The sequence below is a fragment of the Scyliorhinus canicula genome, chromosome 18 (assembly GCF_902713615.1).
Source record: "Scyliorhinus canicula chromosome 18, sScyCan1.1, whole genome shotgun sequence".
Lineage (NCBI taxonomy): Eukaryota > Metazoa > Chordata > Chondrichthyes > Carcharhiniformes > Scyliorhinidae > Scyliorhinus > Scyliorhinus canicula.
Window position 1 is genome coordinate 67,841,056 of NC_052163.1, and position 18,095 is coordinate 67,859,150.

The 18,095-nt window shown below is 53.0% G+C and overlaps 1 protein-coding gene across 2 annotated transcripts in view; it reads left to right on the forward strand.

The window, feature by feature from the left end:
- LOC119953431 (WW domain-binding protein 2-like) overlaps positions 1–18,095 on the forward strand; it is a 180,227-nt gene that overhangs the window by 137,303 nt on the left and 24,829 nt on the right. The gene's annotated exons all lie outside the window — the stretch shown is intronic.

Below are 18,095 nucleotides of genomic sequence, written 5' to 3' on the forward strand. Positions count from 1 at the left end.
TGTGGTGGCCATCACGGAAACTTGGATAGAAGAGGGGCAGAAATGGTTGGAGGTTCCTGGTTATAGATGTTTCAATAAGATTAGGGAGGGTGATAAAAGAGATGGGGGGAGGGGGGGGGGGGGGTGGCATTGTTAATTACAGATAGTATAACAGCTGCAGAAAGGCAGTTCGAGGAATATCTGCCGACTGCGGTAATATGGGTTGAAGTCAGAAATAGGAAAGGAGCAGTCACCTTGTTGGGAGTTTTCTATAGGCCCCCCAATAGCAGCAGAGATGTGGAGGAACAGATTGGGAAACAGATTTTGGAAAGGTGCAGAAGTCACAGGGTAGTAGTCATGGGTGACTTCAACTTCCCAAATATTGAGTGGAAACTCTTTTTAGATCAAATAGTTTGGAAAGGGTGGTGTTTGTGCAGTGTGTCCAGGAAGCTTTTCTAACGCAGTATGTAGATTGTCCGACAAGAGGGGATATTGGACATAATCCGACATATTGGATTTGGTACTTGGTAACGAACCAGGGCAAGTGATAGATTTGTTAGTGGGGGAGCATTTTGGAGATAGTGACCACAATTCTGTGACTTTCACTTTAGTAATGGAGAGGGATAGGTGCGTGCAACAGGGCAAGGTTTACAATTAGGGGAAGGGTAAATACGATGCTGCCAGACAAGAACTGACGTGCATAAGTTTGGAACATAGGCTGTCAGGGAAGGACACAATTGAAATGTGGAACTTGTTCAAGGAACAGATACTACATGTCCTTGGTATGTATGTCCCTGTCAGGCAGGGAAGAGATGGTCAAGTGAGGGAACCATGGTTCATAAGAGCGGTTGAATGCCTTGTTAAGAGGAAGAAGGATATTTATGTCAGGCTGAGGAACCAGGTTCAGACAGGGTGCTGGCGGAACACAAGATAGCCAGGAGGGAACTGAAGAAAGGGATTAGGAGAGCTAAGAGAGGGCATGAAAAATCTTTGGGGGGTAGGATCAAGGAAAACCCCAAGACCTTTTACACATATGTGAGAAATATGAGAATGACTAGAGCGAGGGTAGGTCTGATCAAGGACAGTAGCGGGACATTGTGTATTGAGTCTGATGAGATAGGAGAGATCTTGAACGAGTACTTTTCTTCAGTATTTATGAATGAGGGGCCATGTTGTTGGAGAGGACAGTGTGAAACAGACTGTAAGCTCGAGGAGATACTTGTTAGGAAGGAATATGTGTTGGGCATTTTGAAAAACTTGAGGATAGACAAGTCCCCCGGGCCTGACTGGATATATCCAAGGATTCTATGGGATGCAAGAGATGAAATTGCAGAGCCGTTGGTAATGATCTTTTCATCCTCACTGTCAACAGAGGTGGTACCAGGGGATTGGAGAGTGGCGAATGTCATGCCCCTGTTCAAAAAAGGGAATAGGAATAACCCTGGGAATTACAGGCCAGTTAGTCTTACTTGGGTGGTCGGCAAAGTAATGGAAAGGGTACTGAGGGATAGGATTTCTGAGCATCTGGAAAGACACTGCTTGATTAGGGATAGTCAGCATGGATTTGTGAGGGGTAGGTCTTGCCTCACAAGTCTTATTGAATTCTTTGAGGACGTGACTAAGCACATGGATGAAGGTAAAGCAGTAAGTGTAGTGTACATGGATTTTAATAAGGCATTTAAAAAAAAGTTTTTTTTTTTTTTAAATAATTTTTATTGAAAGAGTTTTTCCATACAAACATTTACCCCTACTATTTTTTAAATTATGTACAACACAATCCCTCTAGGCAAATATCCCTCCCTCGCCCGCCCTCTCGCGCGCACCAGTCCTTCCCCCCCCCCCCCCCCCCCCCCCCCAAGCAACAACTTAACAAACAAGGCAGCCTACAGTTTCAGACATGAGCAGCGAGCAGACTTGCCCGCGTTACAGTCGTGCATGTCCCCCCACGACCATTGCTGCCCCCCCCCCCCCCCCCCCCCCCGGGTTGCTGCTGCCACGACCCCGAACGTCTATCTCTGATCTAAAAAGTCAAGGAAAGGTTGCCACCGCCTGGAGAATCCCTGTACCGACCCTCTCAGGGCAAATTTGATCCTTTCTAGCTGAATATAGCTAGCCATATCGTTAATCCAAGTTTCAACGCTTGGAGGCCTCGCGTCCTTCCATTGAATTAATATCCTTCGTCGAGCCACTAGGGACGCAAAGGCCAGTATTCCGGCCTCCCTAGCCTCCTCTACCCCCGGTTCTACCCCGACCCCAAAGATCGCAAGCCCCCATCCTGGTTTGACCCTGGACCCCACCACCTTCGACACCGTCCTTGCCACCCCCTTCCAGAACCCTTCCAGCACCGGACATGCCCAGAACATATGCACATGGTTCGCTGGGCTTCCCAGACATCTGACACACCTGTCCTCACCCCCAAAGAACCGGCTCATCCTTGTCCCCGTCATGTGAGCTCTATGCAGCACCTTAAATTGAATGAGGCTCAGCCTCGCACACGAGGAGGAAGAATTGACCTTCTCCAGTGCATCCGCCCACGTCCCGTCTTCTATCTGCTCTCCCAGCTCCCCTTCCCACTTGGCTTTCAGCTCCTCCCCTGATGCTTCTTCCGCCTCCTGCATTATCTTGTAGATGTCTGATATCTTCCCCCCTCCGACCCAGACCCCCGAGAGCACCCTATCACTCGCCCCCTTACTGGGGAGCAGGGGGAACCCCTCCACCTGCCGTCTAGCAAATGCCTTCACTTGTAAATATCTGAACATGTTTCCCGGAGGGAGCTCAAACTTCTCCTCCAGCCCTCCCAGGCTCGCAAACCTCCCCTCTATAAACAGGTCCTTCAGCTGCCGTATGCCCACCCTGTACCAGCTCTGAAATCCCCCGTCGATGTTCCCCGGGATGAATCTATGGTTCCCTCTTATTGGCGCCACCAACAGACCTCCCATTTCCCCCCTGTGTCGCCTCCACTGCCCCCATATCTTGAGGGTGGCCGCCACCACCGGGCTCGTGGTGTACCTCGTGGGGGGGAGCGGCCATGGTGCCGTTACTAGGGCCCCCAGGCTTGTGTTGCCACAGGACGCCCTCTCCATTCGTTTCCAAGCTGCCCCCTCCCCTTCCATCATCCACTTGCGCACCATTGACACATTTGCCGCCCAGTAATACCCCGAGAGATTGGGTAGTGCCAGCCCTCCACTGTCCCTACTCCGCTCCAAAAAGACCCTCCTCACCCTTGGGGTGCCGTGCGCCCACACGTAGCTCATGATGCTACTCGTCACCTTTTTGAAGAAGGCCCTAGGGAGGAAGATGGGCAAGCACTGAAATAAAAACAGGAACCTTGGGAGGACCGTCATTTTGATTGACTGCACCCTCCCCGCCAGCGACAGCAGTACCATGTCCCACCTCTTAAATTCCTCCTCCATCTGTTCCACCAGCCTGGAAAAGTTCAACTTGTGGAGGGTCCCCCAGTTCCTTGCCACCTGCACCCCTAAGTACCTAAAGCTCTTTCCTGCTCGCTTGAAGGGGAGTCTCCCAATACCCTCTCCCTGGTCCCCCGGGTGTATCACAAAAACCTCGCTTTTGCCCAAATTTAGTTTGTACCCCGAAAAGTCCCCAAACTCTGCTAATAGTTCCATTATCTCCGGCATTCCCCCTTCTGGGTCTGCCACGTACAGCAGTAGATCATCCGCATACAGCGATACTCGATGTTCCTCCCCTCCCCTAGTCAGTCCTCTCCACCCCCCTGAACCCCTCAGTGCCATCGCCAACGGTTCGATCGCCAGTGCGAAAAGTAGGGGGGATAGGGGACATCCCTGCCTGGTCCCTCGGTGGAGCCCGAAATACTCCGACCTCCTCCCGTTTGTCACTACACTCGCCGTCGGGGCCGAGTAGAGCAACTTCACCCACTTAATAAACCCTTCCCCAAACCCAAACCGTTCCAACGTCTCCCACAGGTACTCCCACTCCACCCTATCGAATGCCTTCTCCGCGTCCAGCGCTACCACTATCTCAGCCTCCCCCTCCACTGCCGGCATCATAATTACATTCAGCAATCTCCGCACGTTCGTGTTGAGCTGCCGCCCCTTCACGAACCCCGTCTGGTCCTCATGGATTACCCCTGGCACACAATCCTCTATTCTAGCTGCCAGGATCTTTGCCAGCAACTTGGCATCCACGTTCAGAAGCGAGATAGGCCTGTAGGACCCGCACTGCACGGGGTCTTTATCCCGCTTCAGTATCAGGGAGATCAGAGCCTGCGACATTGTCGGGGGCAGAACCCCCCCCTCTCGCGCCTCATTAAAGGCTCGTACCAGTACCGGCCCCACCAAGTCCACATTTTTCTTGTAGAATTCCACCGGGAACCCATCTGGCCCCGGCGCCTTCCACGCCTGCATCTGACCTATTCCCTTGACTAGCTCCTCTAGCCCTATTGGCGCCCCCAGCCCTTCTACCAGCCCCTCCTGGACCCTTGGGAACCTCAATTTGTTTAGGAAGTCCTCCATTCCCCCTCTCCTCGTCGGCGGCTCAGACCGATACAACTCCTTGTAAAAATCCCTGAAGACCCCGTTCACTTCTTGCCCCTTCTGTACTACCTTCCCGCCCCTCTCCTTCACTCCCCCAATCTCCCTAGCCGCATCTCGTTTGCGAAGCTGGTGTGCCAGCATCCTGCTCGCCTTTTCCCCATACTCATAGACCGCGCCCTGTGCCCTTCTCCACTGCGTCTCTGCCTTCCTGGTGGTCAGCAGGTCGAACTTGACCTGCAGGCTGCGCCGTTCTCCCAGCAGCCCCTCCTCTGGTGCCTCCGCATATCTCCTATCCACTTCCAATATCTCCCCCACCAGCCTCTCCCTCTCCTGCCTCTCCTTTCTTTCTCTGTGTGCCCTTATGGAGATCAGCTCTCCCCTGATCACTGCCTTCAGGGCCTCCCAGACCATCCCCACCTGCACCTCCCCCGTGTCATTCAAGTCCAGATAGCTCTCAATGCTCTTCCGGACCCTTTTACACACCTCGTCGTCCGCTAACAGCCCCACATCCAGCCGCCACAGCGGGCGCTGGTCCCGCGCCTCCCCCATTTCCACATCCACCCAATGTGGTGCATGATCAGAGATCGCAATGGCCGAGTACTCAGCTTCCCGTACCCTCGGGATCAGCCCCCTGCTCAACACGAAGAAATCGATTCTGGAGTACACTCTATGGACGTGGGAGAAAAAGGAATACTCCCTCGCCCTCGGCCTACCAAACCTCCATGGGTCTACTCCTCCCATCTGCTCCATGTACCCCCTCAGCACTTCTGCCGCTGCCGGCCTCCTATTGGTCCTTGAGCTCGATCTGTCTAGCCCGGGGTCCAGCACTGTGTTGAAGTCCCCCCCCATGATCAAGCCCCCTGCCTCCAGTCCCGGAATGAAGCCCAATAGGCGCCTCATAAAACCCGCGTCATCCCAGTTTGGGGCATATACGTTGACCATCACCACTTTCTCCCCCTGCAGCTTACCCTTCACCATCACATACCTACCCTCCTTATCCGCCACCACCTCCTCCGCCACGAACGACACCCTCTTTCCCACCAGAATCGCCACCCCCCGGTTCTTTGCGTCCAATCCAGAGTGGAACACCTGTCCCACCCACCCCCTTCTCAGGCGAACCTGGTCCACTACCTTCAAATGGGTCTCCTGTAACATTGCTACATCAGCCTTCAGTCCCTTCAGGTGTGAGAAGACCCTTGATCTCTTGACCGGCCCATTCAGCCCCCTCACGTTCCAAGTGATCAGCCGGGTCGCAGAACGACCCGCCCCCTTCCCCTGCCGATTAGCCATGTCCCGTTCCCTGCTCGCCCCGGGTCGACCCTCCCCTTCTGACCCGCTCCCCATGGCGATGGCCCCCTCCCCCCACCTCTCCAGTCCTCCACTTCCCGTTTCTGGTCTTTCCAGCAGCAACCCGGTGTCCCTCCCTACCCCCCCCCCCCCCCCCCCCCGCAGGCTAGGACCCCTCCTAGCCGCGATGTACCCTCCATCGTACTCCCGTAAGTCAGCAGGTTTGCGCTGACCCGGCTGCTCCTGCCACACTCCGACTCCCCCCGGCTCGGGGGGGGGGCCTCACCCCCCCTTGCCACTCCTCCCTGGCCCCGCTCCAACGCGGGAAAGGTCGCCATTGCTAGCCACGCCCCGCACTCCTCCCCTCCCCCCTCCTCTGCCCCGCGCGCGGGAAAACAGAGGAAAGCCCGCGCTTTCGCCCTGCCACACCCCACCCCGCCATCTTCAGTTCCACCCCCGTCCCCGTCCATGCCTGTAAAGAACCCCCCCTAGGAGCCCATATCCCCGATCTGCTCTCCCCCCCGTCCCGCCTCCCCAACTTAACATTATAAATAACAGATAGATAACAAATAACAATGTACTTAACAGTCGCCCTCTACCAAACAGTATAAATAACCATAAATAACCATGAATAACCACAATAACAATAACTAAGGGAAGTTGGCAAAGGGGGGAAAAAACATCAGAAGAAAAACCCAAAGCAAGAGTTCAAGATCCAAACAAGGAAAGAAGAAGAAAAAAAAAGGAAACCGTTCCAATAAGAGTTGCCCAGTTCCGACCCAGCCGAAAAAAAAAAAGAACCGCTTGTTCAGCTGAAAGTACCCGAGCGGCTACGGCCGCCAAGTACCCCCTGGGTCTAATTCGAGTCCAGTTTCTCTTCCTGTACAAAGGCCCACGCCTCCTCTGGGGACTCAAAATAGTGGTGTTGGTTCCTGTAGGTGACCCACAAGCGCGCTGGCTGCAGCATTCCGAACCTGATCCGTTTTGCATGTAGCTCCGCCTTCGTCCGGTTGTACCGGGCCCGCCGCTTAGCCACCTCCGCACTCCAGTCCTGATAGACCCTCACCGTCGAATTCTCCCACTTGCTGCTCCTTTCCCTCTTGGCCCACTCCAGCACTCTCTCACGATCGCTGAGTCGCTGGAACCGCACCAGCACCGCCCTCGGGGGCTCATTTGCTCTTGGCTTCCTAGCCATGACCCTGTAGGCCTCTTCCAGCTCCAGGGGCGAAGGGACGGCCCCTGCCCCCATCAGGGAGCTCAGCATTTCTGCTACGTATCCCGGGAGGTCTGACTCCTCCAGGCCTTCTGCCAGGCCCAAGATCCTCAGGTTCTTCCGCCTCATTCGGGTATCCAGCTCCTCAAAACGGCTCTGCCATTTCAGGTGGAGTGCCTCGTGCACCTCTACCTTTCCCACGAGGACCGTGGCCTCCTCCTCCCTCACAGTCATCTCCTGCTGCAGCTCCCGAATCGACGCCTCTTGGGTCGCCTGGGCTCCCATCAGCCTGGTGGTCGTCGCATTCATTGACTCCAAGATCTCCATTTTCAGCTCCGTAAAGAAGCGCAGGAGAGCGGCCTGCTGCTCCTCCGCCCATTTCCTCCATTCCTCGGGTGCGCCACCGGCCGCCATTTTGGTCTTCTTCCCCCGCTTTTTTTGGGGAGCTGCTGTTGCTTTTTTTACCACCCCACTCCGGGTACCGACCATAAAGTTGGTCTGGTTCTCCTCAGGGAGCCTTCCCCCACCGGGATTTGTCCTTACAGCGCCGTTGGGGCCCTCCAATCGGCCCGAAAACACCTTTGTAGCAGGAGCCGCCAAACGTGCGACTTAGCTGGTCATAGCCGCAACCGGAAGTCGCCAAAAAGTTTTTATTAAAGCTTTTTTCTACCAGAATTTTTATACAACAGAAAAATAAACAAAAAATATTTAACAAAACTAGGTGGCTGTTATCATTATACAAAACGCAAATATACATTAAATAGACAATCTCTCCCCCCCCCCCCCCCCCCCCCCCCCCCCCCCCCCCCCTCAGTTGCTGCTGCTGCTGCTGCTGACATTTTACCGCTCACCTAGAAAGTCAAGGAAAGGTTGCCACCGCCTGGAGAATCCCAGCAAGGACCCACTCAAAGCAAACTTTATTCGCTCCAGGCTGAGGAACCCAGCCATGTCACTAACCCAGGTCTCCACGCGCGGGGGTTTCGAGTCCCTCCACATTAACAAGATCCGTCTCCGGGCTACCAGGAAGGCAAAGGCCAACACCTTGGCCTGTTTCGCTTCCTGCACTCCTGGATCCTCCGACACCCCAAATATTGCTATTGTTGGACTCGGCTTCACCCGCGTGTCCAAAATCCTGGACATAGCCCTCACAAAGCCCTGCCAGAATTCTTTAAGCGCCGGGAATGCCCAAAACATATGGACATGGTCCGTCGGACTCCCTGCACATCTCGCGCACCTGTCCTCCACCCCAAAAAACGTGCACATTCTCGCCATCGTCATGTGAGCCCGGGGTTGAATGTCTTGTTAAGAGGAAGAAGGATGCTTATGTAAGGCTGAGGAAACCAAGTTCAGACAGGGCGCTGGAGGAATACAAGATAGCCAGGAAGCAACTGAAGAAAGGGCCTCATGGTAGCATGGTGGTTAGCATCAATGCTTCACAGCTCCAGGGTCCCAGGTTCGATTCCCGGCTGGGTCACTGTCTGTGTGGAGTCTGCACGTCCTCCCCGTGTGCGCGTGGGTTTCCTCCGGGTGCTCCGGTTTCCTCCCACAGTCCAAAGATGTGCGGGTTAGGTGGATTGGCCATGCTAAATTGCCCATAGTGTAAGGTTAATGGGGGGATTGTTGGGTTACGGGTATACGGGTTACGTGGGTTTAAGTGGGGTGATCATTGTTCGGCACAACATCGAGGGCCGAAGGGCCTGTTCTGTGCTGTACTGTTCTATGTTCTAAAGGGATTAGGAGAGCTAAGAGAGGGCATGAAAAATCTTTGGCGGGTAGGATCAAGGAAAACCACCTTAAACTGAATCAAACTGAACCTGGCACGTGATGCGGACGAATTCACCCTGCCCAGGGCATCAGCCCACAGGCCCTCATCTAGCACCTCGCCTAGCGCCTCCTCCCACTTGCCCTTCAACTCCTCCACTGAGGTTTCATCCGCCTGCTGCAGCTCCTGGTATATGTCCGACACCTTCCCCTCTCCTTCCCAGATGCCACACACTACCCTGTCCTGTATCCTTCGAGGGGGTAGCCGCTGAAATGTCACCACCTGTTTTTTGAGAAAGTCCCGGACCTGGAGGTATCTGAAAGCATTTCCTGGGGCAGGCCGAACTTCTCCTCCAGCGCCTTCAAGCTAGGGAAAGTCCCATCTATAAACAGGTCTCCCATCCTTCTAATGCCTTCACTATACCAGCCTTGGAACCCCCGTCTATCTTGCCCGGAGAAAATCTATGGTTGTTCTGTACCAGGGTCCAAACTGAGGCCCCCTCCTTCTTCCTGTGCCTCCTCCACTGACCCCAGACCCTCAGTGCCGCTGTCACCACCGGGCTTGTGGCATATCGTGTCGGCGAGAACGGCAGCGGTGTCGTTACTAGTGCCCCTAAGCTGGTGCCTTTGCATGACACCGCCCCCTCCATAGTGCCAACCCCCCCCGGACCCGTGGGGTCTTGTTTGCCCACACAAATCCCGTGATAATCCTGTTCACCTGCTTGAAGAAGGATTTGGGGATGAAAATGGGGAGGCACTGAAAAACAATCAGGAATCTGGGAAGAACCATCATCTTCACAATCTGCACTCTTCCCGCCAGGGAAAGCGGGAGCATGTCCCACCTTTTAAAGTCTCCCTCCATCTGCTCTACAAGCCGAGATAAATTGAGCCTGTGTAGGGCATCCCAGTTCCTCGCCACCTGTATACCTAAATAACAAAATCTCCTCTCCACCATTTTGAGCAGGAGCTCCCCCAGTCTCTCCTGACCCCTAGCGTGGATGACAAACAGCTCACTTTGCCCCACATTCAACTTGTACCCCGAGAAGCTCCCAAAATCCCCCAGGATCCACACAACCTCCCCCATCCCCTCTAGCGGATCCGAAATATACAATAGCAGGTCATCCGCGTAGAGGGAAACCCTGTGCTCTTTGCCTCCCGACCAGCCCCCTCCAGTTCCTCGAAGTCCTCAGCGGTATGGCCAACGGCTCAATTGCCAGGGCAAATAGTAACGGGGATAGGGGGCACCCCTGCCTCGTCCCTCGGTACAGTCTGAAATACTCTGACCTCAGCCGGTTCGTGGACACACTCACTACGGGAGCCTGATACAGTGGCTTGACCCACCCTATGAATCCCTCCCCGAATCTAAACCTACCTAACACTTCCCACAGTTACTCACACTCCACCCTGCCAATTGCAGCCACGACTTCTGCATCCCCTCCCTTCGAGGGCATCATAATAATATTCAGGAGCCTCCTCACATTTGTGTTCAGTTGCCTGCCCTTGATGAAACCCGTCTGGTCCTCCTCGATCACTCCCAGGACACAGTCCTCTATTCTGGTAGCCAGAATTTGTGCCAGCAGTTTGGCATCCACATTCAGGAGCGATATCGGCCTATAGGACCCACATTGAAGTGAATCCTTCTCCTTCTTCAAAATGAGCGAGGTCAATGCCTGTGACATTGTTGGGGGGAGGGTTCCTCTCTCCTTTGCCTCGTTAAAGGTTCTTAGCAGGAGCGGGCTCAGTAGCTCCGAGAACTTCTTATAAAATTCTACAGGGAAGCCTTTCGGACCCGGGGCCTTGCCCGACTGCATACTTGCCAGTCCCTTAACTATTTCCTCCAACTCAATCATGGCCCCCAGTCCCTCCACCCGATCCTCGTCGACCGTTGGGAACCTCAATTGATCCATAAATTGCTTCATCCCTTCACTTCCCCTCGGGCGTTCTGACTCGTACAGCTTCCATAAAACTCCTTGAAAACTTCATTAATCCTCTCTGGGCTCAACACCGTATTACCTTCTTTATCCCTCACTCCCCCGATCTCCCTGGCCGCCTCCCTCCTGCGAAGTTGGTGCGCCAGCATCTTCCTGGCTTTCTCCCCATACTTGTAGACTGCCCCTTCACTTTCCTCAGCTGCGCCTCCGCCTTTCCCGTGGTCAGCAAATCGAACTCCGCCTGTAATCTCCTGCGCTCCTTTAGCAGCCCCCCTCTCGGGGGCCTCCGCGTACTTCCTGTCTACTCTAAGCATCTCTCCCACCAGCCTCTGCCTCTCCGCCCTCTCCCTCTTCTCTCAGTGGGACCTAATAGAGATTAACTCCCCTCTGATAACCTGCATAGCCACCCAAGCCGCTGCTGCTGTTACCTCCCCTGTGTCATTTGTTATCACATAGTCCTGAATGCTCCTCCTTTTCCGCCCACACACCTCTTCATCCGGCAGCAGCCCCACATCCAGTCTCCAGACAGGGTGCTGCCCCCGCTCCGCCCCCAGTCGCAGGTCCACCCAGTGCGGGCATGATCTGAGACCCCCTCATGAATTCCGCATCATCCCAGTTCGGGGCATACACATTCACTAACACCACCTGGGCCGCCTGTAGCTTGCCACTCACCATTATATACCTGCCCCTCTTGTCTGCCACGATGCTCCCTGCCTCAAATGGCACCCGTTTACGAACCAGAATTGCCAGCCCTCTGGTCTTTGAGTCTAGCCCCGAGTGGAACAGCTGGCCCACCCATCCCCTCCTTAACCTTGTTTGGTCAGTGAGTTTTAAGTGCGTCTCCTGCAGCATGGCAACGTCCGCCTTCAACCCCTTTAAATGCGAGCACACGCGGGACCTCTTGATCGGCCCGTTCAGGCCCCTCACATTCCACGTGATCAGTCTGGACGGTTGGTTGACCCCTCCCCCCTCCCTGCCGACTACCCATCTCCCTTTTTCGGCCAGCCATGTGCCCGCGCTCCCTGCTCGCTCCAGCCCTCTAGCTGGAGGCCCCCCAACCGGACTCTCCATCCGTCCCCAACAGTTGGCTCCCTTCAGTTAACAAAGCAGCACCTTCCCCCCCAGCCCCCAATCCCAACCCCCCATGCCAAGCACCCGCTTAACACTGATTTCCCCCCCCCCATTGCGTTTCTGTTAGTCAGCTGACCCATGCTGACCCGGCCGCTCCCACCTCTATCTCCAACCTTACTATTGTCTCCTCCTTCAGGCCACCAACCCCCCTTCCCCACAGGGTACGAGGACAAGTGCCATCCAGATCATTCCCGTGCACCGGACACCACAACCCGGGCGTTACCCTGAAACAAAAAACAGGAAAAGAAAAGCAAAAAAACTTAAATTCTACTAACAATCTTGCCCCAGGCCAACACCCGGTTACACATCTCCGCCAGCGCGTTTCACCCACGTGCAGCTGCCCCTTAGTTAAAGTCCAGCTTTTCGTGCTTAATGAATGTCCTTAATTGAATGCCTCATCTGGTGTATCAAAATTGTGGTGCCTGTCCTTGTACGTTACCCAAAGTCTCGCTGGATGCAGGAGCCCGAACTTCACCCCTTTGCTGTAGAGGACCGCCTTAGCCCGGTTGAATCCCGCATGCCTCCTCGCCAGTTCAGTTCCCAAGTCCCGGTATATGCGAATCTCGCCGTTCTCCCACTTACTGCTCCGCTCCTTCTTTGCCCAAAGGCAGCACACACTCCCTGTCTGTAAAGCGATGGAACCTTATCACCATCGCCCTCGGTGGTTCGTTCGGCCTCAGTTTCCTCACGAGGACTCTATGTGCCCCGTCCAGTTCCAAGGGCCGCGGGAAGGCCCCCGCGCCCATCGGCGTCCCCAGCATTGTAGTCACATACGTGCTCGCGTCAGCCCCCTCCACACCTTCAGGGAGGCACAGGATCCGCAGGTTGTGACTCCGAGACCTATATTCGAGGTCATCCAGTCTCTCCTGCCATCTCTTGTGTGGGGCCTCGTGCGCCTCCACCCTGACCGCCAGGCCCAGGATCTCGTCCTCATTCTCAGATACCTTCCTCTCCACCTCTTTGATCACCTTCTCCTGTACCTTCTGAACCTCCACCATCTTTTCCATGGGGGCCTTCATAGGGGCCAGCATCTCCATCTTCAGCTCTGCGAAGCAGCTCCTCAGAAATTCTTGCTGCTCTCTCGACCACTGGGCCCACACTTCTTGGTCCGCGCCAGCCGCCATTTTGTCCTCCTGGACCCGCTCCTCTCTCTTCCCCGCAATCGCTCGTTTAACGGCACGCTCCTGGTTCCCTCCATACAGCAGTGGGGGGAACCTCTCCAGCGTCCTTTCCCACGCCGGTATTCACCTTCCAAATGCCAATGTCGCCCCGTTTAAAGGCCCGAAACCCCGATCCCGGCGGGAGCTGCCGTGTATGCGACCTATTCGGACATCTCCTTCTTCCTGTGCCTCCTCCACTGACCCCAGTTTCCCTTTAGTAAGGCATTTGATAAGGTTCCCCATGGTAGGCTTATGCAGAAAGTAAGGAGGCATGGGATAATTGGAAATTTGGCCAGTTGGATAAGGAACTGGCTAACCGATAGAAGTCGGAGAGTGGTGGTGGATGGCAAATATTCAGCCTGGAGCCCAGTTACCAGTGGCGTACCGCAGGGATCAGTTCTGGGTCCTCTGCTGTTTGTGATTTTCATTAATGACTTGGATGAGGGAGTTGAAAGGTGGGTCAGTAAATTTGCAGACGCTACGAAGGTTGATGGAGTTGTGGATAGTGAGCAGGGCTGTTGTCGGCTGCAAAGAGACATAGATAGGATGCAGAGCTGGGCTGAGAAGTGGCAGATGGAGTTTAACCCTGAAAACCCTGAAAGGTGTTAGATTTAGATGTAGGTGAGCACTTTGGTGATAGTGATCACAACTCGGTTATGTTTACTTTAGCAATGGGCAGGGATAGGTATATACCGCAAGGCAAGAATTATAGCTGGGGGAAAGGCAATTATGATGCTATTCGGCAAGATTTAGGAGGTATAGGATGGGGGAGGAAACTGCAGGGGATGGGTACAATCGAAATGTGGAGCTTTTTCAAGGAACAGCTACTGCGTGTCCTTGATAAGTATGTACCTGTCAGGCAGGGAGGAAGTTGTCGAGCAAGGGAGCCGTGGTTACTAAGGAAGTTGAAGCACTTGTCAAGAGGAAGAAGAAGGCTTATGTTAGGATGAGACATGAAGGCTCAGTTAGGGCACTTGAGAGTTACAAGTTAGCCAGGAAGGAACTAAAGGGAGAGTTAAGAAGAGCGAGGAGAGGACACGAAAAGTCGTTGGCGGATAGGATCAAGGAAAACCCTAAGGCTTTCTATAGGTATATCAGGAACAAAAGAATGACTCGAGTAAGATTAGGGCCAATCAAGGATAGTAGTGGAAAGTTGTGTGTGGAATCAGAGGAGATAGGGGAAGCATTAAATGGATATTTTTCGTCAGTGTTTACACTGGAGAAAGACAATGTTGTCGAGGAGAACACTCAGGTTCAGTCGACCAGGCTAGATGGAATTGAGGTTCAAAAGGAGGAGGTGTTAGCAATTTTAGAAAATGTCAAAATAGATAAGTCCCCTGGACCAGATGGGATTTATCCTAGGATTCTCTGGGAAGCCAGGGAGGAGATTGCAGAGCCTTTGTCCTTGATATTTATGTCGTCTTTGTCGACAGGAATAGTGCCGGAAGACTGGAGGATAGCAAATGTTGTCCCCTTGTTCAAGAAGGGGAGTAGAGACAACCCTGGTAATTATAGACCTGTGAGCCTTACTTCGGTTGTGGGTAAAATGTTGGAAAAGGTTATAAGAGATAGGGTTTATAATCATCTTGAAAAGAACAAGTTGATTAGCGATACTCAACACGGTTTTGTGAAGGGTAGGTCATGTCTCACAAACCTTATTGAGTTTTTTGAGAAGGTGACCAAACAGGTGGATCAGGGTAAAGCTGTTGATGTGGTGTATATGGATTTCAGTAAGGCGTTTGATAAGGTTCCCCACGGTAGGCTATTGCAGAAAATAAGGAAGTATGGAATTGAAGGTGATTTAGCGGTTTGGATCAGTAATTGGCTAGCTGAAAGAAGACAGAGGGTGGTGGTTGATGGCAAATGTTCATCCTGGAGTTCAGTTACTAGTGGTGTACCGCAAGGATCTGTTTTGGGGCCACTGCTGTTTGTCATTTTTATAAATGACCTGGAAGAGGGTGTAGAAGGATGGGTTAGTAAATTTGCAGATGACACGAAGGTCGGTGGAGTTGTGGATAGTGCTGAAGGATGTTATAGGATACAGAGGGACATAGATAAGCTGCAGAGCTGGGCTGAGAGGTGGCAGATGGAGTTTAATGTGGAAAAGTGTGAGGTGGTTCACTTTGGAAGGAGTAACAGGAATGCAGAGTACTGGGCTAATGGCAAGATTCTTGGTAGTGCAGATGAACAGAGAGATCTCGGCATCCAGGTACATAAATCCTTGAAAGTTGCCACCCAGGTTAATAGGGCTGTTAAGAAGGCATATGGTGTGCTAGCCTTTATAAGCAGGGGGATTGAGTTTCGGAACCACAGGGTCATGCTGCAGCTGTACATAACTCTGGTGCGGCCACACCTGGAGTACTGCGTGCAGTTCTGGTCACCACATTATAGGAAGGATGTGGAAGCTTTGGAAAGGGTTCAGAGGAGATTTACTAGGATGTTGCCTGGTATGGAGGGAAGGTCTTACGAGGAAAGGCTCAGGGAATTGAGGTTGTTTTCGTTAGAGAGGAGAAGGCTGAGAGGTGACTTAATAGAGACATATAAGATAGTCAGAGGGTTAGATAGGGTGGACAGTGAGAGTCTTTTTCCTCGGATGGTGATGACCAACACGAGGGGACATAGCTTTAAATTGAGGGGTGAGAGATATAGGACAGATGTCAGAGGCAGTTTCTTTACTCAGAGAGTAGTAGGGGTGTGGAACGCCCTGCCTGCAACAGTAGTAGACTCGCCAACTTTAAGGGCATTTAAGTGGTCACTGGATAGACATATGGATGAAAATGGAATAGTGTAGGTCAGATAGGCTTCAGATGGTTTCACAGGTCGGCGCAACATCGAGGGCCGAAGGGCCCGTACTGCGCTGTAGTGTTCTATGTTCTATGTTCTAAGTGTGAGGTTGTCCATTTTGGAAGGACAAATATGAATGTGGAATACAGGGTTAACGGTAGGGTTCTTGGCAATGTGGAGGAGCAGAGCGATCTTTGGGTCTATGCTCATAGATCTTTGAAAGTTGCCACTCAAGTGGATAGAGCTGTGAAGAAGGCCCATGGTGTGCTATCTTTCATTAGTAGAGGAATTGAATTTAAGAGCCGTGAGGTGATAATGCAGCTGTACAAAACCTTGGTAAGGCCGCATTTGGAGTACTGTGTACAGTTCAGGTCGCCTCATTTGAGGAAGGATGTGGAAGCTTTGGAAAAGGTGCAAAGCAGATTTACCAGGCTGTTGCTTGGAATGGAGGGTAGGTCTTACGAGGAAAGGTTGAAGGTGCTGGGCCTTTTCTCATTAGAACGGAGAAGGATGAGGGGCGACTTGATAGAGGTTTATAATATGATCAGGGGAATAGATAGAGTGGACAGTCAGAGACTTTTTCCTCGGCTGGAACTAACCATTACAAGGGGACATAAATTTAAGGTGAACGGTGGAAGATATAGGGGGGGATGTCAGAGGTAGGTTCTTTACCCAGAGAGTAGTGGGGGCATGGAATGCACTGCCTGTGAAAGTAGTTGAGTCGGAAACATTAGGGACTTTCAAGCGGCTATTGGATAGTTACATGGATTACGGTAGAATGATGGGGTGTAGATTGATTTGTTCTTAATCTAGGACAAAAGTTCGGCACAACATCGTGGGCCAAAGGGCCTGTTCTGTGCTGTATGTTCTATGTTCTACTCCTCCATGGCCGCCACCGGAAGGTCCCCCCCCCCCTCACCTTTATCTGCCCCACCCAAACAAAAGACCTATCCTGAACTTCAGGTCACCTCCCCCCGAGAGCAAAACAAACAAGAGGTAAAACACAAACAGCCCCATGAAACAAGGGTGGGGGGAAGGGAACATCCATTCCCACTGAAAGCTTTTCACCCCTGCTACCTTTTATCAACCCAATAATAAATAACAAACCCGAAAAAGAACCGTCCAATCCCTACCCCCACTTCACCCAACCATTACAAAATGCCAGTACCCCAGAGTGTTCAACTCAGTTCTCCGCCAGTTTATGCTCCTTGATGAAGTCCTCAGCCACTTCTGGGGTCTCGAAATAATATTCTCGGCCTTGAAACGTCACCCATAACTTCACCGGGTGGAGCACCCCAAACCTGATCTGTCGACGATACAGCACCGCGTTGGCCTTGTTGAACCCTGCACGCCATTTCGCCAACTCGGCCCCAATGTCCTGATATATTCGGACCTTGTGCCCTTCCCATTCACTCCTTGGCCCTACGCAAGATAGTCTCTTTCTCCACAAAATTGTGGAGTCTCACGATCAGCGCCCGCAGCAGCTCCCCAGCTTTAGGCTTCTGCCGCAGAGTCCTGTGTGCTCTATCCATTTCGGGGGCTTTATCCAGCGGCTTCCTCCACCACCAGCCCGCCAGCATCTTTGACACATTCCTCGTGGCACTCACACCTTTCACTCCTTCAGGCAGGTCCACTATCCACAACATCAGCCTTCTCGAGCTGCTCTCCTGCTCCTCCACCTTTGCCATCAACGTCTTGCAAAGGTCTCCTAAGAGCCTCCAATATCACCACTTGATCCCTGTGTTCTGAGAACAATCCTTCAATCTCCCGGATCTGCGACTCCTGCACCTCCAAACATTTCTCCACCTGCTCCATCGAGGTCTTCAGGGGTGCCACAGCCCCTTCAATAGCCTTCGAGCGGTCCTCCCGCATCTCCTTCCTCTGCTGCACTGCTTGACGAAAGCCATCAACTGCTCCATCTGGGGCTTTCTGACTTGCACAAGCACATCCTTCCACTAACTGCTGTGCCACAGGTTTCCTCCAACTCCTTGGCCGGGTCTCTCACCGTCTTTTGCTGGGTTTGGTAACCAGCGCACATACCACTCCCGGGGGAAAGTACTCCTTCGACCTTCAACTGCACCTTTTTTTTGAAAATTACACCCAATATCGGGTAAAAGGAGCTCTTTCCTATGCCTTTCGAGCAGGAGCTGCCCTATGTGCGACCACTCACACCATGGCTGCCACCGGAAGTCATTTAATGGGAAACGTTGTTGACAACAGCAGGACCAGGAGATCCTGCCACTGACCAATAGTGGGCCGCCTCCCGCTGCTGTGCAACACTTGGTGGCTGCGCAGTAAATCCCACCTTTCATCTCTTTTAAAAAAAATAAATTTA